Below are 18852 nucleotides of genomic sequence, written 5' to 3' on the forward strand. Positions count from 1 at the left end.
TGTCCCTGTAACTCTTCAACCCTTTTCCAGGGCTGGGGGGATGCTCCTAAAAGGAGAGGGTGTGGGTTTTGAGGTCAAACAGAGGTGAGTTTGAATCCCAGCAACACAACTTACTTGCTGTGTGATCTTGGATAAGTCATTTTTCTCTCTGAGCCTCGGTGTCTTCGTGTTCAAATAGGAACAATGACACTTAAAACTCAAGGGGTCGCTATAAGCATTCTGGGAATGAGACTACGAGCACACAGACACCGGACACTGTGGGTACTCAAGAGCTGTTGCTTCCCTTTCAGTTTCCTCATTTCTCCTCTTTTCAAAATGGCAACTGACAGTAAACTCTAATCTCATTTTTTTCTCTCACTTTTATTTTCCTCTTTTGCTGTCCACACACGACCACTATCACTGCCAGTGGATACCTTCATTCAAACTTGTCTGTTATTTACTGTCTAGTTAAGGGGCTTTACATTTTTATTTTGCTCATTTTTATTTCTTTGTTCTTAACATCAGCACCTGTTTGCAAAGCAAACCACCTGTAGGTCTCCAATATACAAGACGGGACCAGAACTGCTCAGAGCAACCCCTGACACACTGTATGGGATTCCCTAAGGCTCGATGGATGGATCAGATCGCACATTGAAAACTGTTGGGCTCTTCGCCCCTCCCAGATCTGTAGAACGTCAGGGCTGGCATGTTACACCTCTAATCAAGCGCCAAGAGCTAGGGAGCCCAGTTCAGCCAACGGGTACCTCAGGCCGATCATGTCCTCCCTCTGTAGTTTTCTTCCTCTCTCCATTTTGCAGTCTCTAAAGGGCAAACGATGCCTACCTCATGGAAGCTGTATATCACCACAGTGCCTTTACCGCTGGAAAAAACTCACGGTGACAGCTGGCTTTAGAATTTCTAGGAGGGACACAGACAATGGTGGTGGGAAGGACGAGAAGTACCTGTCACATTTCTCGTTTTCCCGAGCAGAAGTGAGACCTACTTCCTCCACAGAATCCTGATTCCTACCTCTGAGAAGCCTGTGGCCCCTCACACATCTGCTAGTCTTTTCCTAGCAAGGAGGCTGCTTCCCAGCAGGGCTGTAAGGCTAAGGCTCCTGGCTCCTCGCCTCGGGCCCTCCTTTGGTTCAGGTGCCCTCAGGCACACAGCCTGAACTTATCGGAGTTTTGGGAGGAAAAGTGTGGCAACCAGGATCTGAAGAGCATTCATACCTGTCTGCACGACAGAAGCAAACTCCTGCCTGAGGCCCTGGAAACAGAGCTGTAAAGTGACCTCAGTCAAAACTGACTGCCTGGCACCAACAGGACAGTGGCCAAGACTCACTGATTTTATTTTATTTCCCGTTTTCCCCAACTCCCTCCCCCTCTAACGAGCTGCCCAGGCAACAGGCTGCACATTTAGTTAGCAATTACACTTGGCCACGGACTGCTGCTTTGGACTGTGCACATTTAGTTTAATCAATGAGCTTCTGCTTTGGTGTTCACATTTCCCAAGGCTGGAAACACCTCGACAGGGCAAAAGGTCCTTCAGACCACCCAGGTCACTCAGCGCTGCTGACCTCCGCACAGGAGCAAAACGGAGATGGCCGGCTGCCTAGGATGAGGCCCCACGAGGGCACAGCTATTGCTATTGTTATGGAACTAAACAGCATTAGGAAAATGTTCATTCCTATCAGAAAGAAAAATATTGACAAGGACATGTTAGAGACCCTGAAGGATCCCCCACGACTCGTGCTGTGTGAGGTCCAGAGAGAGCAGCCACAGTGGTATATATAGTGTGTATGTTTGTGAACATGTGCGTGTGCATGTGTGCGTAGGCATGCGTGCCCGTTATCAAAGCGCTCTCCTGAAACACAGAAAATGTCCTGGCTGTTAAACCTTTACGAAACAGCTGGAGGGGCGCCTGTAAAGGACTCCATGTATAGGCTCCCTTCACTTGTCACTGCCGGATGTGCTGGCACAGCCAAGGATTCTGTGGCTTCGATGTCAAGGAAGAATGGATACCAGCCACCCACGTGTGCAAGCCAGAAACCTAGCACTCATCCTCGACTCTCTTATTCTCCTGCCTCTCCACATCCAATCCGGCAGGAAGTCTTCCCTGCTTTACTCCCAAATCCACCACCCCCCCGACTTCTCACCTCCTCTGCCATCACTGGGGTTCCAGTAACCATCACCTCTGACCTGCTTTCGCCCTTGCTGCCTCACAGTCCACTCTCTACACAGCACGCGGGGGGGGGGGGGGTTAAGTATATATCGCCTGTTTCCTCTCGCAGCTGACCCTATGGAAGCACATGTTCCAAGTGGAACCTCCACAAAGCAGATCACTGAGTGCCTATGATGAACAGAGCCCTCTCCCTTGGACCCACCTTCGACAGTTCCCAGGAGTGAGGAATCCACAGTGTCTGTTACTACAGCAGGACTTAGCCCATCCTGACCAATGCGTTGAATTCATGCATATTTTGGGGGCAGGCATTCTGACTTCAGCTGATTCCTGAAGAAATCTCTTCTACAAAGAGAGGGGATCTGGCTAAATGAGGCATGATGCTCCTAGGGTACCATGAACAGAATTCAGGCAGGGGCATCATATTAATGAAGTAAGTCAAGCAGGCAGACTGCTCAGCAATCAAGCAATCTGTACCTTGACCAGGGTACACGACAGGACTTTGAATGGGGGGAACTGGAGTCCAAACCAGGGTGACTGTATAGAATATGGGAGCAGGAATTAACATGGCGGGGGCGGGCTGGCAGGCAAGGTAGAAGTAAAGGAAGGGAAGAAGAAACGACTTAGATGCCTCATAGGTCTCCAAAGGTCACTCTTGGAGGTGACTGATCTCAGATCAAATTGACAGCAAGAAGACCCAAGGGCGACTGTAGGACCCCAGCTACAATCACAGGTTCTCCAGCTCCTGGGTCTGCTGAAGCTCATGGGATATTACCTGCTTCAGCCAGGATTGGCTCCGTGACTGGCCTGGTGAACAAAGCTGGCCAAAGTGACCCTGCCTGGGAGCAACTAGGGGAAGTAGAGGTGGGAGAAAAGAGAGGGGCTTGTATGGTCATAATAACTGACAGTTATCTAGTGTTTTCATGTGCCAGGCACTGTGGCAAGGACATTATATGCACGCTGTCTCCATAATCCTCATAAAGTTAGTACTAGTTTATCTCCACTTACAGACATTAAGTAACTTGCCTACGATGTCACCGCTAGTAAATGTCAGAGCCCTGATTTGAATGTAGGATGTATCCTCCCCAACACGTACTTTTAACTATTTTATTTTCTCTTCCTCCTACTCCTTGAGTTTATGTATTTGTTTTCCTTTCTCCTAGTTTCTCAGTCCACCCCATTTCCTGATACCTCTTCAAACTTCTCTACTTGAAATGAAAAGAAAAAAAACTGAGTACACCTTGACTTGCCATCCATTGTTAATTTTTTGGTCGTCCATCTTCTGGCTGAATGTCTCAGCATTTTAGCTTTCCATACACTGACCAATGACAGGTGACCCTCGTTTACAACCAGAGTACATTGGACACTGCTGGGACAAGTATACGACAGCAGAGAAGCAGGAAGCCTTTTGGACAAGGTGACCCTCACCAGGAAAAGAGGCGGTGCAGCTCTCTGCACACAGACAGCCAATCTGGATAGAGGCATCAGGTACTTGGGAGCTCAAAACACTTCTGGACGGGGCTGGGTAGCGATGCTGTGGAGGTGACATTTGTAGAAAGGAGGCTAAGGCTTCCCTGGAAACACTTGGTGTGTGAGGGAGAGATCCTAGCATGGATTGTGCCTGATTATTTGAAATTATTTGGGACAGACCTTTCTAGAGAGTCAGCTCTGATGTCACAGAAAAGAAAGAGCACAGGGTTGTCCTTAGAATAATGGGATTCTGACCTGGGTGGCCAATAAGTGGCAAAATGAGGACACGAGTTCTATACCTTCCTCATAGGGACGATTTGCAGTGAGCATCAAATGAGTCCACGACGTCTACAAGGCACCTCAAACTCAGTAACACAGATCTCTCCCTCCCCGAAGCTGCCCACGCTCCAGAGTTCTTTATCTTGGTGAAGACCACCCCTCCCGCTTAGGCCAGAAACCCTGCCTCCTCCGTAACTGAAGGCCAGCTCTAAATCCTCCTCAATTTCTTTTGCATCTGGGAATCTGGCCGCTTCCTATCCAGAGTCATCAGCATTCTCTTCAAAACCACCATCATCTCTCTCAAACTACAGTAATACCTTTCTAACTGGCTCTGCTCTTGCCCATCCCCCTCCAGTGCATTCTCTGCACAGCAGCCAGAGTGAGTGTTTTGAAATCAAATTCAGATCATGTTACTTCTTTGCTTCAGTGTCTTCTTATTGCTCTTAGGATAAAATCTTAGGACTTCTTCCACAGCCCACAAGACCTCGGGGGGTTGATCACCCTCGCACAGCTCTCCTTCACCACACTCGCCTCCTTGCAGTTCCAGCAGTTCCTGCACCATGCTCCCTGGAATAATGCTCCTCCCAGACCTCCTCCAGCTCCAGATACCTTCGTGATTGTTCATTTCTCCAGGAAAGATTTCCTCAGTCTCCTGAGACTAGGTCAATTCTTTCTATCATTCACTTTAAGTTTATTTTGGTGATTATCTGATTAATATCTGCCTCTCCCACTAGATTCTTAGCTTCCTGAAGGCAAGGGCCCTGGCTACTTTCGCTCACCATGGTGTCCCCAAGCACCTGACAGTGCCTGACACGTGGTAGATGCTCAATCAATATTTGTTGAGTGAATAAATGAATGTGGATATCCTTGATAAATAGTAAAGGGCTGTGCAAAAACAAATCTGTGTCACAGAAATGATATTAAAATTCATGTGGCAATCCAAGGAACCCAGCAGAGCCACAACAATCTTGAAAATGAAAAACAAAGTTGAAGGAATAAAACTTCCCAATATAAAAACTTACTACAAATGTATCTTACTACAAAAGTTATCAAAAAACTTACTACAAAAGTTATCAAAACAGTGTGGTCCTGGCAGAAGGACACACCTATAGATCAATGGAATAGAACTGAGAGTCCAGAATAAACCCATACATCTGTGACCAACTGATTTTCAACAAAGGTGCAATAACGTTCTATGGGGAAAGAATTGTCTCTTCAACAGAAGATGCTGGGACAACTGGATTCACATGCAAAAGATAACTCAAAGTGGATCAAAGACCTAAATGTAAGAGCTCAAACCATAAAACTCTTAGAAGAAAACATAGATGTAAATCTGAGTGTCTTTGGATTAGACAACAGTTTCTTATATATGATACCAAAAGGGTAAGCAACAGAAGAAAAAATAGATAAATCAGACATCATCCAAATTGAAAACTTTTGTGCATCAAGGGGCTATCATGAAAAGGCAACCCACAGAATGGGAGAAAATATTTACAAATCATATGACTGACAAGGGATTACTATCCAGAATAAAGAACTACAACTCCACTAAACTATTATCTGTATCTATGAGTTTTCGTTTATTTAGAGGGTAAGGGGGAGGGGGTGGTAAATGAGGGTAAAGGGGTTCAAATATATGGTGATGGAAGGAGAACTGACTCTGGGCGGTGGACACACAATGGGATTTATAGATGATGTGTTATAGAATTGTACACCTGGAATCTATGTAACTTTACTAACATTATCACCCTAATAAACTTTAATTTTTTAAAAAGAAACAACTACAACTCCACAGAAAATGACAAACAATCCAATTGAAAAATGGGCATCCACAGCCTTACCTCTTTACCTTTGCTCATACAACTCCCTCTGTCCAGAACACCTTCCCTGTATCTGTCAAGAACCCAATCCAAAGCTAGACATCATGACAAAGCTGTCACTGGCTATTCTCTGAACTCCCCTGGCAACAAGCATGATACACCTTTTACTACAATCTTCTTATACATATGTTTGCTGTCCCTAACTAGTTGTAAACTCCCCTAGGCAGGACCCAGTTTCATCCTTTTCAGGATACCCAGGGCCCAGTTCAGGTCCTTTATCAGCGAGCATCAAGAAGAAGATGATAATGGCTTGTGTTATTACTCAGTATAGTCCTGTGGTTGAGTGGTGTGGAAGAAAAGGGGGCTCTGTAATAAATCTGACCAAAAGTAACCTCACAGGGTGACCTGATCATAAATCCCTCACTGGGCAGGTCACAGAAGGCAGTCACGCCCCGGGCATGTAACTTTCTTACCAAAACACTTCTCTTTGCCCTAAGCAGCCCTGTCCATTGTTTCTGTGCATCTAGGTTAACATGCCTTTGAAATGCCCCTTTTTCAGATCCTTGAAAGTGTAACCACTTCAAGAGAGCACAGAATCTTGTCAACTATCCTGTTATCCAATCCCTTCCTTACTTTCTCCCACCTCCATATCACCTTCCTCAGGTCCCCTCCATTCCAAATGCATGAAAGAAGCTGCGAAACATAAAAATTCTCCACAGGTTTGGATGTTTCTTACATCAACAGTGGATGCTAAAGGAATCAATCTCCTGGAGTCAAATCTTTTGTGACTTACTAACTCGTTCACTTTTTCCAGGTGACAACGTGATTTCTAACTTGATTTCTTTTCCTGTAAAATTGGGGAAATAGTACCTACATCATGGAGAGTAAAGATTAGGGAGCAAACACAAGTAGAGTGCTGGACACTTAGTCAAAATCATTATAATTTTTATGTAAAATAATTTATTGGGTGCCAAGCTCATAATCTTCATGACATACCTATGAAGCAGGTATTATTATAATGAGTGCCAATGTACAGATGGGAAGGAAACTAACGCAAAGAGATGTCAGACGTCTTGTCAAGGGTCATAAAGAAAACAAATGCAGGGTGAGTGGCCCCAGGGTCCAAGCACTTAACCATTATGCTGACTAGCTGCCTCTCAATGGCTACCATTACCATCTTTCTTCTGCCAGCGCACACCAAGTACAGGTGCAAAGAGAACTAGGTCAAGTGATAGGCTGCCCCCTCAGGCTCGCTTTATGCCACTGCCACGTGCTTTGGATCTGCAAGGCCCACATTTTTGTTTCCTCTTCCCTCCAGTTGACTTTCACAGTCTGACCTTGTTGAGGCCTCCCCTCTGATCCTGCCCTTGTATGTCTATCTGTGTCGCCCACCCAGAGGTCAGCAAGATGGGGAAAGAGATGATGAAAGAAGAGTCCATCTGCTCCTTGTGGACAGATTGCTTAATGTGAGAAAAAGACTCGCCCACATATTACTGGATTTTCATGAATCTCTGGCTCTCGGCTGCAACATACACTACTGTCAAGAGGACATATAATGGAACACAGGTCTCCAAGAGTGAGTTCTCTGAGCCGTTAACATTCCTAGCCCAAATCTCACGTGTAGAATTATAGACAGTTTGAGCTACAGCTTAGAGATGATCAAGTCTGTCATAGAGAGGGGGGATCAGGACCCAAGAAAAGGAAATGACTCACCAGTGGCACAGTAGGTGTTTGGTAAATGCTTCTTGCAAGAATAAAGACCTAGTGATCCAGATGCTTGAGAGGTGAAGGGAACTGTGCGGGGTCACAGGACCAAGTTGTTCTTTGGCCCTAGTGCTTCATACAAACCCCATTCTCTAAGCTCACTAGCACCTTTTGAAGCCCAGGCAATGGGTGGGAGTGTGTGTGTGTGTGTGTGTGTGTGTGTGTGTGTGTGTGGTTTAGAGCTCATTTAATTGGTATGGAGTGGGACCCAGGCATCGGTGTTTTTTCAGTGTGCCAGATGATTCTAAAACACAGCCAAGCCTGAAAACCAAAACCAATATCCATTACTTGACAGAGAGGAATTGAAAAGAAATAAAGCAGTTTATCTACGCTGTAAGCTCCATAAAGACAAAGAGTTTTGTCTGTCTTATTCACTGCTATATCCCTAGGACCTAAAAGAGTACATGGCACATAGTAGGTGCTCAATAAGTATTTATTGAATGAATGAATGGTTTCTTGGTCTTCATAACCTTCCCACTTACCAGCATGGGCAAATCAGTTACAATCTCTCTGAATCTATTTTTTTTTATTTCTCAAGTAGGAGTAATAACTCCCAAGGCTGTCAGAAGGACTATATGAGATAACACAGGTAAAAGTACATCTTAAATTAGAAAGAAATATCTCAAGAAACAAGAAAAATCCCAAATAAATAACCTCATGTTACACCTTAAAAAACTAGAAAAAGAAGAACAAGTGAAACCCAAGGTCAGCAGAAGAAAGGAAATAACAAAAATCAGAGCAGAACTAAATGAAATAGAGAACAAAAAGACAATAGAAAAAATTAATGTGACAAAGAGCTGGTTCTTTGAAAAGATTAACAAAATTCACAAACCCTTGGCTAGACTCACTAAGATAAAAAGAGAGAAGACACTAATTAACAAAATCAGAAATGAAAAAGGGGAAGTTATCACGGACACCACAGAAATACAAAGGATTATCCAAGAATACTATGAAGGACTATATGCCACCAAATTTAATAACTTAGAAGAAATGGACAAGTTCTTAGAAACATATAGCCTTCCAAGGCTGAATCATGAAGAACTGGAAAATCTTAACAGGCCGATCACCAGTAACAAAATTGAATCAGTCATCAAAAACCTTCCCAAAATCAAAAGTCCTGGACCAGAAGGCTTCACCAGTGAATTCTACCAAACCTTCAAAGAGGATCTAATACCAATCCTGCTCAAACTCTTCCAAAAAATTGAAGAAGAGTCAGTACTCCCTAACTCATTTTATGAGGCCAACATTACCCTGATACCAAAACCTGGTAAGGACAACACAAAAAAAGAAAACTACAGACCTATATCTCTGATGAACACAGAGGCTAAAATCCTAAACAAAATTCTAGCAAATCGAATACAACAATGCATTAAAAAGATTATTCATCACGACCAAGTGGGGTTCATCCCCGGGGCACAAGGATGGTTCAACATTCGCAAATCCATCAATGTGATACATCACATAAACAAAATAAAGGACAAAAATCACATGATTCTATCAATTAATGCAGAAAAAGCATTTGATAAGATACAACATCCATTTATGATTAAAACACTTACTAAAACTGGTATAGAAGGAAAATACCTCAACATAATAAAGGCCATATACGACAAACCCTCAGCTAATCTCATAATTAATGGTGAAAAGCTGAAGCCCTTTGCTCTACGTTCAGGAACACGACAAGGTTGTCCCCTATCACCTCTGCTTTTCAACATAGTGTTGGAAGTCCTCGCCAGAGCTATCAGGCAAGAGAAAGAAATAAAAGGCATCCAAATTGGGAATGAAGAAGTTAAATTGTCACTCTTTGCAGATGACATGATGCTATATATAGAAAACCCTAAAGACTCCACCAAAAAGCTATTAGAAACAATCAATGAATACAGTAAAGTTGCTGGCTACAAAATCAACGTACAAAAGTCCATTGCTTTCCTATATACCAACAATGAAATCTCAGAAAAAGAGATAGAAAAAACAATTCCTTTTGCAATTACAGCAAAAAGAATAAAATACCTAGGAATAAACTTGACCAAGGATGTGAAGGATTTATATGCTGAAAACTATAAGACATTTTTGAAAGAAATTGAAGAAGACACAAAGAAATGGAAAGACATTCCGTGCTCATGGATTGGAAGAATCAACATAGTTAAAATGGCCATATTACCCAAAGCCATATACAGATTTAATGCAATCCCCATTAAAATACCAATGGCATTTTTTAAAGAAATAGAACAAAAAATCATCAGATTTGTTTGGAACCACAAAAGACCCAGAATAGCCAAAGCAATATTAAAAAAAAAAAGAACAATACTGGAGGTATCACACTCCCTGATTTTTGCTTGTACTACAGGGCTACAATAATCAAAACAGCTTGCTTTGGCGGAAAAACAGACACATAGACCAATGGAATAGAATTGAGAACCCAGAAATAAAACCACATAAATATGGACAGATAATTTTTGACAAAGAAGCTAAAAACATACAATGGAGGAAAGACAGCCTCTTCAATAAATGGTGCTGGCAGAATTGGATAGCTATGTGCAAAAGAATGAAACTGGACTGCTATCTGTCACCATGTACCAAAATTAATTCAAAATGGATCAAAGACTTAAGCATAAGACCTGACACAATAAACTGCATTGAAGAAAACATAGGTACTAAACTTATGGACCTTGGGTTCAAAGAGCATTTTATGAATTTGACTCCAAAGGCAATGGAAGTAAAAACTAAAATAAACGAATGGGATTATATGAAACTGAAAAGCTTCTGCACAGCAAAAGAAACTATTGACAAAATAATGAGGCAACCAACTGAATGGGAGAAGATTTTTGCAAACAGTGCCTCTGATAAGGGGCTAATATCCAAAATATACAAGGAACTCATGAAACTCAACAACAAAAAAACAAACAACCCAATTGAAAAATGGACAGAGGACCTGAAGAGACATTTCTCCAAAGAGGATATACAAATGGCAAATAGACATATGAAAAAATGCTCATCATCGCTAATCATCAGAGAAATGCAAATGAAAACCACAATGAGATATCACCTCACCCCAGTCAGAATGGCTTTCATCAATAAGACAAATAGTAACAAGTGTTAGAGAGGCTGTGGAGAAAAAGGAACCCTCATACACTGTTGGTGGGAATGCAGACTGGTGCAGCCGTTATGGAAGGCAGTGTGGAGGTTTCTCAAGAAATTACGAATAGAATTACCATATGACCCAGCAATCGCTCTCCTGGGTATCTACCCAAAAAATGTGAAAGCATTCCTCTATAGAGACACGTATACTCCAATGTTCATTGCAGCTTTGTTTACGGTGGCCAAGACATGGAAACAACCAAAATGTCCTTCAATAGATGAATGGATAAAGAAGTTGTGGTATATATACACAATGGAATACTATTCCGTGTTAAGGAAAGATGATATAGGAGCATTTGTGACAACATGGATGGATCTTGAGAGTATAATGCTAAGTGAAATAAGTCAGACAGACAAAGCAGAGAACCCTATGATTTCACTGATATGTGGTATATAAACCAAAAAGAACAAGACAAACAAATGAGAAAGAAAAACTCACAGACACAGACAATAGTTTAGTGGTTACCAGAGGGTAAGGAGGGTGGGGGGTGGGTGATGAGGGTAAAGGGGATCAAATATATGGTGATGGAAGGAGAACTGACTCTGGGTGGTGAACACACAATGGGATTTACTGTTGATGTAATACAGAATTGTACACCTGAAATCTATGTAAATTTACTAACAATTGTCACCCCAATAAATTTAATAAAAAAAAAAAGTTGAATTGCAAAAAAAAAAATAATAGAAAGAAATGCAAAAATTCTGATTAATTTTACAGGAAAAAAAATCAATTTTCTGTTTTCTCTCCCTACTCCCCCCAAGAAATGTTGATTCTCCTTTTAGTCCCAGATAGTGTGCCCTGAATATCCCAGGGCCCACTAGAAAGCCCTTCATCTGATCCTACCCCACCCTAAGCTCTTCCCTGAAGGTGATGGAAACACATTCCTTTCAGTACAACTCACTCCCCATTCACTGTGATTTAGAACATGCATCAGGGACTCGGATTCTGGATCCTCAGCTTACTCCACAACTCTTAATCAAATTGTTTACTCTTCTCTGAGCCTGCTTCCTCATCAAGGAGAAGGGGCTGATCATGGTAACTGTATCATGGAATCGCTGTGAGGAATAAGTGAGTTAATGAGTGCCATATAGCCGGGCACACTGTAAGCTCTGAAAAATAACAATAAAAGCCATGGCTTTTTGTCCAAAGGGGCTTCAATTTTTAAAAAGGGAGGGTCACCTCAGTGAAAGAGTAAAGTGGGGTAATCTAGCTGGGATGTTTGGCACTTTCCGATATCTGGAGTTGATTTGGCGAGGCAAATAGATGTTGTTTCCTCTCCTTATTAGTCAATCAGCAAATACGTCCTGAGCACGTGCTGCATAGCAGGACACCAAACAAACACAGACAGGGATGAGGTACAGCCCCACCCTTGAGGAGTCTAGTGGGAGACCTGAGCTCTGAACAAAAAGGTCACAGCCCAGGCACAGCTGTTCATTTGCCGGCAGTATATCCTGAATGCAGGCAAAAATCTCTGGGATTAAACAAATCATCTCTTGGGTGTGGGGAGCTTCAGAGCATTGGTAATAGTACACATTACAAAGCAGCTAATGGTAAGCATTAACTACAATGGCAGATTTATTAGATTATAATGGAAAGGTTTAAAGAAGTAGAAACACCATCTCCTACTAGAACACTTAGTCGTTCAACAAACATTTTCAGTGTGCCTACTTCTAAACTAGATGCTGGAGAAAAAGGGGTGAGTTAGCCACTACCCTGGTACTCAAGGATGATACTATATAATATTTGAGGGGTGATTTTTTTGTTTGCAAAGCCTTTTTCCATACGAGATTTCATTTGATCCTCTCAGCAAGCAGAAAACAGAGGCTGAGCACTGAAATTACCCCTACGAGCAAATACTGGAATTGGGCTTATCCCTAGGGCAAAATAAGCAAAGTGAGCCAGGCTCATAACCGGGCTTCTTTCTATCTCTGAAGAATGTCACTAGCCCACAAACACCTAATGTAAGTCTGATTTCCTTTGGGGTTGAAGAAACCCTTTAAAGGCATCTAAACGTATCAGGATCTGAAGGCCATGGTAGTTCTACACTGTTTGCAAATCCCCACAACTTCTAATACCACCTTTCTCTTCTAGGGAGAGAATACTAACTTCTAGCTTCCAGTTCATCTTAGGCCCAGGAATGGCCAGGCTGTTCTTCTGAGTTTCAAAGTAGCATGTTAGTTTCAAGAGGTGGTCAAGGAAAGGAAGTAAAAATGAATTCAAGAAGTGAGAACAGATATTTAGCAGTCCCTGCCTCAACTATCTGCTCCCAAGCTGGGCCACATGGAGGAACCAAGTTTGCAAAAGTGAACAAAGCACAGCAGAGGGAGTCAGAGAAGGCTGTAAGGAAGAGGAAATGTCTGAGTTGGAGTCTTGAGGGATGAATAGGAGTTTTCTGGAAGACAAGAGAGGAAAACCCCAGGGAAGCTTTCCCTGCCTCTGTGCTCTGTCTTCCCAACTGTTAAGACTCAAGAGCCAACGGTCAGTCTTATACCTTCAGCGTCACCACTACCTGGCACAGGGCCTGGCACAGCCTTAGTACAACAAACTGGGTAGGAATTAGCCCTTAAAGCCAGCTCTGAATCACCAGATTAGAGATCAACTGCTTTCCTTTGTTAAAGAACACGAAAACTAAAGGGGGAAAATAACTCAGCTATGCCGAAACTCACTATTTAAAAGCACATTTAAACAGAACACAACAAAGTTTCTAAAAAGATACTGAAGTGTGAAGTGATGTCCATATTTTCCCACGTAGCACCCATAAGCAAGGTGCCCTCACAGCGAACAACTAGCCCTAACTGTTCATGGTGGAAAGGAGAGGTTTAGCCTGGAGCTGCAGATGGGAGCAGCACAGCCCCCTCCAACAGCAGACAGCAGGCTGTGCATCTGGAGAGGAGACGTTTTGTCACCAAAAAGAAGCTCTGCCGGGAGGGATGCGGCATGGGTGGAGCTGGCAGCAGCCGTGCTGACTTAAAGGGGTGGGGATCAGGAGGGGCGTTCTATAAATTCCTCAAGAACAAGGTCTGTCCTTTCATTGATCTGTGTGGCTGGTGCCTGGCCCAGTGCCAGCTGTCTTCCTACAAGGGCACCCCACCAAGGGGTCTCACGTGGGGGACAAAATTCAGGCAAGCCCAATGCCCTGACTGCACATGGAGGAAGGGGCACCTTCATTCAATGATTATGCTCAGAGAGGGTGACGTTTTAAAACTGGTCCACCCAGGATGCTCTAATTTTTAATAGCTATGACCAGAACAAGTGACTTTCTTTTTTAGAGAAGGTGCCTTTGTCTAAAGCTTCCACCAAAAGGGGTGGTTTTCCTTCATTGGTCCATCCAGAGGAGGCTCCCTTTTTGCCATCCCTCTGCCTGAAAGGGACACCTATTTGCCACATGTTACTGACCCCCACTGGCATCTAACAGCAGTTCAATAATGCTTACTGGAATGAAGAGGGTTCTCACCTTCACTATCTCTTCCCCCTCCCTCACCATCCCCTCCTATGCCCATCATGTAGTTTTGCAAGTACAAGCACAAGTCTGTGCAAGTCACTAACGTTTGTTTCCTAAATCTACCATTTTCATTAACTCGGAATTACGGGGGAAAAAGACTTCACAATGGGGAGTAAACTTATGTAACACATTATTCCAAGAGGTAATACAGGCTAGAAACTTGAAGGCAGGGAGATTTCGCTATCCAGAATCCTCAAGACCTGAGTCTCTCTGAAAGGTTTTCAGGAGCTGGACTTTTCCCGTTTTCAGTATGGTACTGAAACTTCTGCACCATTTGAACGGAACTCATCCCGGGAGGCATACTACAGAGGCTACCTTTAGCATCTTTCCCCTCTGCTCACAGCAGGGAAGGGGGAATAGTAAAGGGGCCCCCATAGTTCTCCTCTCTCCCTTGTCCCCCTTCTCCCAGCCTTTCTCAGGGCTTGCTAAGGTCACCTAAGTAGATGTCTCAGGACCCCAAAATGGCCACAGGAGAGGTTCTGCACCGAAAGTCAGTGTGGCCCACCCCGGAGAAGTCTCCGGACCCAGTCTTCTTCCTTTCTCAGGGCAGCTGTTGGCCTAGAGCCACATTCTAACACTATTTCTACTGGGATCGTGAAGGGGATAAAAGGAAAAGATAAGTGATTTTTCTTCTAAATCGCATTTACTGAAGTAGATATGGGCTTTAAAAATAATAAATGCGTCTGGACAGCCGCTGTCTCTATTCTTAAGGCAGTAATGCACCTACATGTCGGAGAACGCGGGAAAGCATGGGGTCAGATCTAGACACTGCTTCCCAGGCAACCATTCCAAGTTCTACGTGTGATTTCTGCCATAGCCTGATTGGGAACAGTAAATATCACCAACTGGAACTTTCTCTCTCCTCCCTCCACTCCAGCACCCCTGTGCACAGGGAATCGTTACATTTTCTTGCAAAGAGAAGGGAGTTGAGGTTGACCTGATGCAGGGATCCTCGCCAGGAACATCACGTGTGACATTCGAGTGGCTACAACATAGGAAAACAAAAATACTGCTCTTATTGAAACGTTAGTGGTTTTCCATGACATCTTATAACCAAAAGTGTAAAATAAAAGATGCTTTACAAGATGGCCTCAGGGTTTTTCTTTTGAAAATTAATTTGGGGAAGGTATTCTATAATGTTGTAAAGATTTTGTTGGGTATCCGATGGACATGCGTCCTATTTGGGAGACCACCTCAGGGATACTGTGGATACCTGATCATGGCATTGTACATCAGAAGCTAAACATTAATGAATGCCAACTATAATTTTATATATATAATGTGATGGTTCAGTGTGAGGTCGGAGGGATAGTGGATGGGGGGAGGGGGGTTCACAGTATGAGGGATATAAATGATGAACGTCTAAGTATTACCTTGTTTTGTACACCTGAAACTAATAAATAAATTAATTAATAAAAAAAAAAAAAAAAAAAAAAAAAAAAAAAAAAAAGATGCTTTACTTTACCAGAACATGCAGTTATTCTTTTTGTTAATGAAATAAAATGACGCCACTTTTGTGACTTCCTTTAATCTCTTATAAAAAGTGTACGATCTAACTTGGCACTCCCGCGGCTTACAATGAATCATCTGGGAAACTTTCGCTTCTCACTTTAATCAAAGCCTGCGTTATAGTTCATGAACATCACAAAGATAATTTGTCAAGGATCATGTGGTCACATCAATTTGGGGAACTCTGGACTGCTGTCTTCCAGCTTTAACCGTCTACACCTGCACAGTGCTTCTCAACCCTGGCTGCACATTAGAATCACCCGGGGAGCTTCCAAAAATCCTGATTCCTGGGCTTCATCCCCCAGAAATTCTGCTTTTGTTGGAATGCGGTGGGGCAACAGATTAGTAATTTTTTAAAGCTCTCCCGGTAATTCGGATTTGCACCCAGGGTCTATATTTTTGGCTGAATTAAAAAAAAAAAAAACGAAAAATGCAATCAGACAAGCTGTGTGAAGGACTCTACCCTGGGAGATAACTGAATTGCATATTGTAGACACTACCAAGGTGTTCCCATGACCTTGGAGGCTGCCTGGTTGTTGACATAAGGGCGCTCCGTGAGGGTTAGGCCTGTTGGACCCTCAGGCAAACTGCCAAATACGTCACTGAGACAACCTTAGGCCCCCTACATTTCATGAGATGGAGGTGCTTTTTTTTCACCCGTAAACCAAGCTAGGTCTGTAAAAGCAGTGAGTCCAGCCAGGAGACACGCAGACAAGCCGAGGGAAAAGGTGAACAGAGAGCCAGCAGGATGCTTGGACGAGAGCGCTGCCCAGAGGCAGGGGATGCCGCCTGGCTGTGCGGCCTGCATCTGTCCTCGGCTGCTTCATTAAAGGCCCTCCTTGGCGGCCCAGCCTGGCGGGTGCTGTGGTCAGCCAGGACCACATATTCCCTGTGACAATAAACATCTCATCGCTGCCAGGACTCTCGGTGGTGCCTCGGCTTCAGTTCCAAAGAATGTTTTCCCCCTCGCTTGGCAAGGCAGCGAACAGATGTCAGTGGGGGGAGAATGAAGGGAGGGGTCAAAGGAAAGGAAAATCCCTGGGTTGGGAGAGATGAGCTGACAGCCTTGAAAGCTAGATGCTGCTCCTCGAGGGCTCACAGGCATTCTTTACATATTCTGGAAAAAGGAAGAATGGCTGCAACTCAGAGCTGTCTAGGAAACATTCTGACTTCATCTTTACAGGACCCCGCTCTGGGGATTTCAGAGGGCTTCGTGGGATTTCACGTTCTTAGGTTTTGTGACTATTGTACTCGCATTGTTTTGCATCCTTGCAACAACCTTCTGAACTGGACAGCATTTAACCCCCTTTTATAGATGGGGACTACGGCTCAGAGGTGTAAGGCAGCAAATAAGTGTTAACATTTTGGCATACACCCCTCCAGTTTCTTTCTGATATGTGTGTGCTTTATTTTGGATAATATTGTAATATATGCAATTTTATACTCTGGTTTTCCACTTAGCATTAGTTTATTCATTTCCACGTATCTTATATATTTGTTTCCAGAATGATTTTTCTCAGCTGTATAGTATTCTATCACATAGACCTATCAACATGTATATAATCACACCCCTATTAAGTTATTTTCTTTTTTTTTCTGTTTATATAAATAACCAAAACATGCAGTGAGCATCCTCGAACATTTTTCCCCACAATATCTGATCATTTCTTTGGCAGAAGGTCCCGGAAGTGGAATTACTTCCAGGGGGAATTACTTCCAGTGGAATTACTTGTCACGGGGGACAAGAGTATATAACACCAGCATTGGAGTTGCTGACAGGTATCTTGGCCTCCGGCAAGAGCAGAGGGAGCCCAGACCTGTGGATGGAGGAGACCTCGCTTCCCTCAGGGCCTACTAGCTGGGGAGGAGAATATGAGTTTGGCTATTTTGCAGATCCTGAGAATAAGACTACAAATTGCCAGGCAGTTAATTACACTGTTCTCAGAAGCAATGATTTCAGTTACAATGAAAACAGCTGAATCATTTTTTAAACTCATCTCCTCTTTGAGTCCATTTTCCAAAGGGGGAAAAAATTTTTTTCTGAATTTCCCCAAGATGAATTACAGACTATTTTTAAGAATTTATGCCATGTAAAAAGAAAAAATAAATGAGACAGTCAAACCTCAAATGTCCCCCCTCACCAAATACTAGGGACATAAATATTTCGCTTTGGAGTACAACTGGACACACAGCCAGGGACATACAGGCAGGTACACTCTTGCTCTCTCTCCCTCTGTCTTTCTCACTGGGGCTTGGAGCTGCTCCTGGCCTTGCCCTGCAAAGCATGGAGGGGCCGAGGTCATCCAGGTCTCATCTGCCCAAGGATGATGAAAACTTGAATGCAGATCAAGAAAATCTGCAGTTACTATTACAACTTCATTTTAGCCTTCCCTAAACCCTCCGGTATCCAGCCCCTTGGCCAGCAAAAGGGCTGCCCCACCCCACGTCCACCCTGAGGGCTCATTCTGAGTCAGGAGGTGCCTTGCACCCTTTCCTGAATCACTTGACTTAGTTCCGCCCCCACACTAGTCCTCTCACATATTCAGGCTTTGTACAGGCTACTTCCTGAGCCAGGATTTCCCTCCCCCTCTGGCTTCAACTGGCGGGCTCCACGTCATCCTTCAGAACTCACACATCACATCCTCCGAGAAGCTTTGCCAAGCCTCCGGGCAAGTCAGGTGCAGCTCATCTGCCTTCCCTGTGCCCCCCAGGCTTGCCTCCACAGCACTACGATGACTCGATGCTCTCCCCACTGGACTGTGGGGCTGCATTCTAGCTTGGCTCTACATCCCCAGACCCAGCACAAGACCAGACCCAGAGTCAGGTGCTCAACAAACGTGTGATGGCTGGAAAGAAGGGAGGTATCAAATGTAGTTAAGTATTTCCTAAGTGCCTGTTAGGTGGCAAGCCTAAGTTAGGGGCTGCAGATACAGATGAAGACCTTGGCCCTCAAGAAGCTTATGTTCCACTGAAGAGCTTACATTTCAGAAAGAGAGAGGGAGGACAGCGAGGAGAGCAGGAGGCAGGGACAGAGCCGCCTGCCTGATGGCTCAGACCTCCCAGGTTAAAGGAATGATGCCCAGACATGCTGTGCACGACCAGACCCGCTGCCTCACACACAGCACCTGCCGCAAGCCTGCTCGTGCAAACACTTAGTCAATATACCTCTTATTTGGGGCATATTAACATAGCCCCCCCTTAAGATATAG

This window comes from Rhinolophus hipposideros, assembly GCF_964194185.1.
Source record: "Rhinolophus hipposideros genome assembly, chromosome: X".
NCBI lineage: Eukaryota > Metazoa > Chordata > Mammalia > Chiroptera > Rhinolophidae > Rhinolophus > Rhinolophus hipposideros.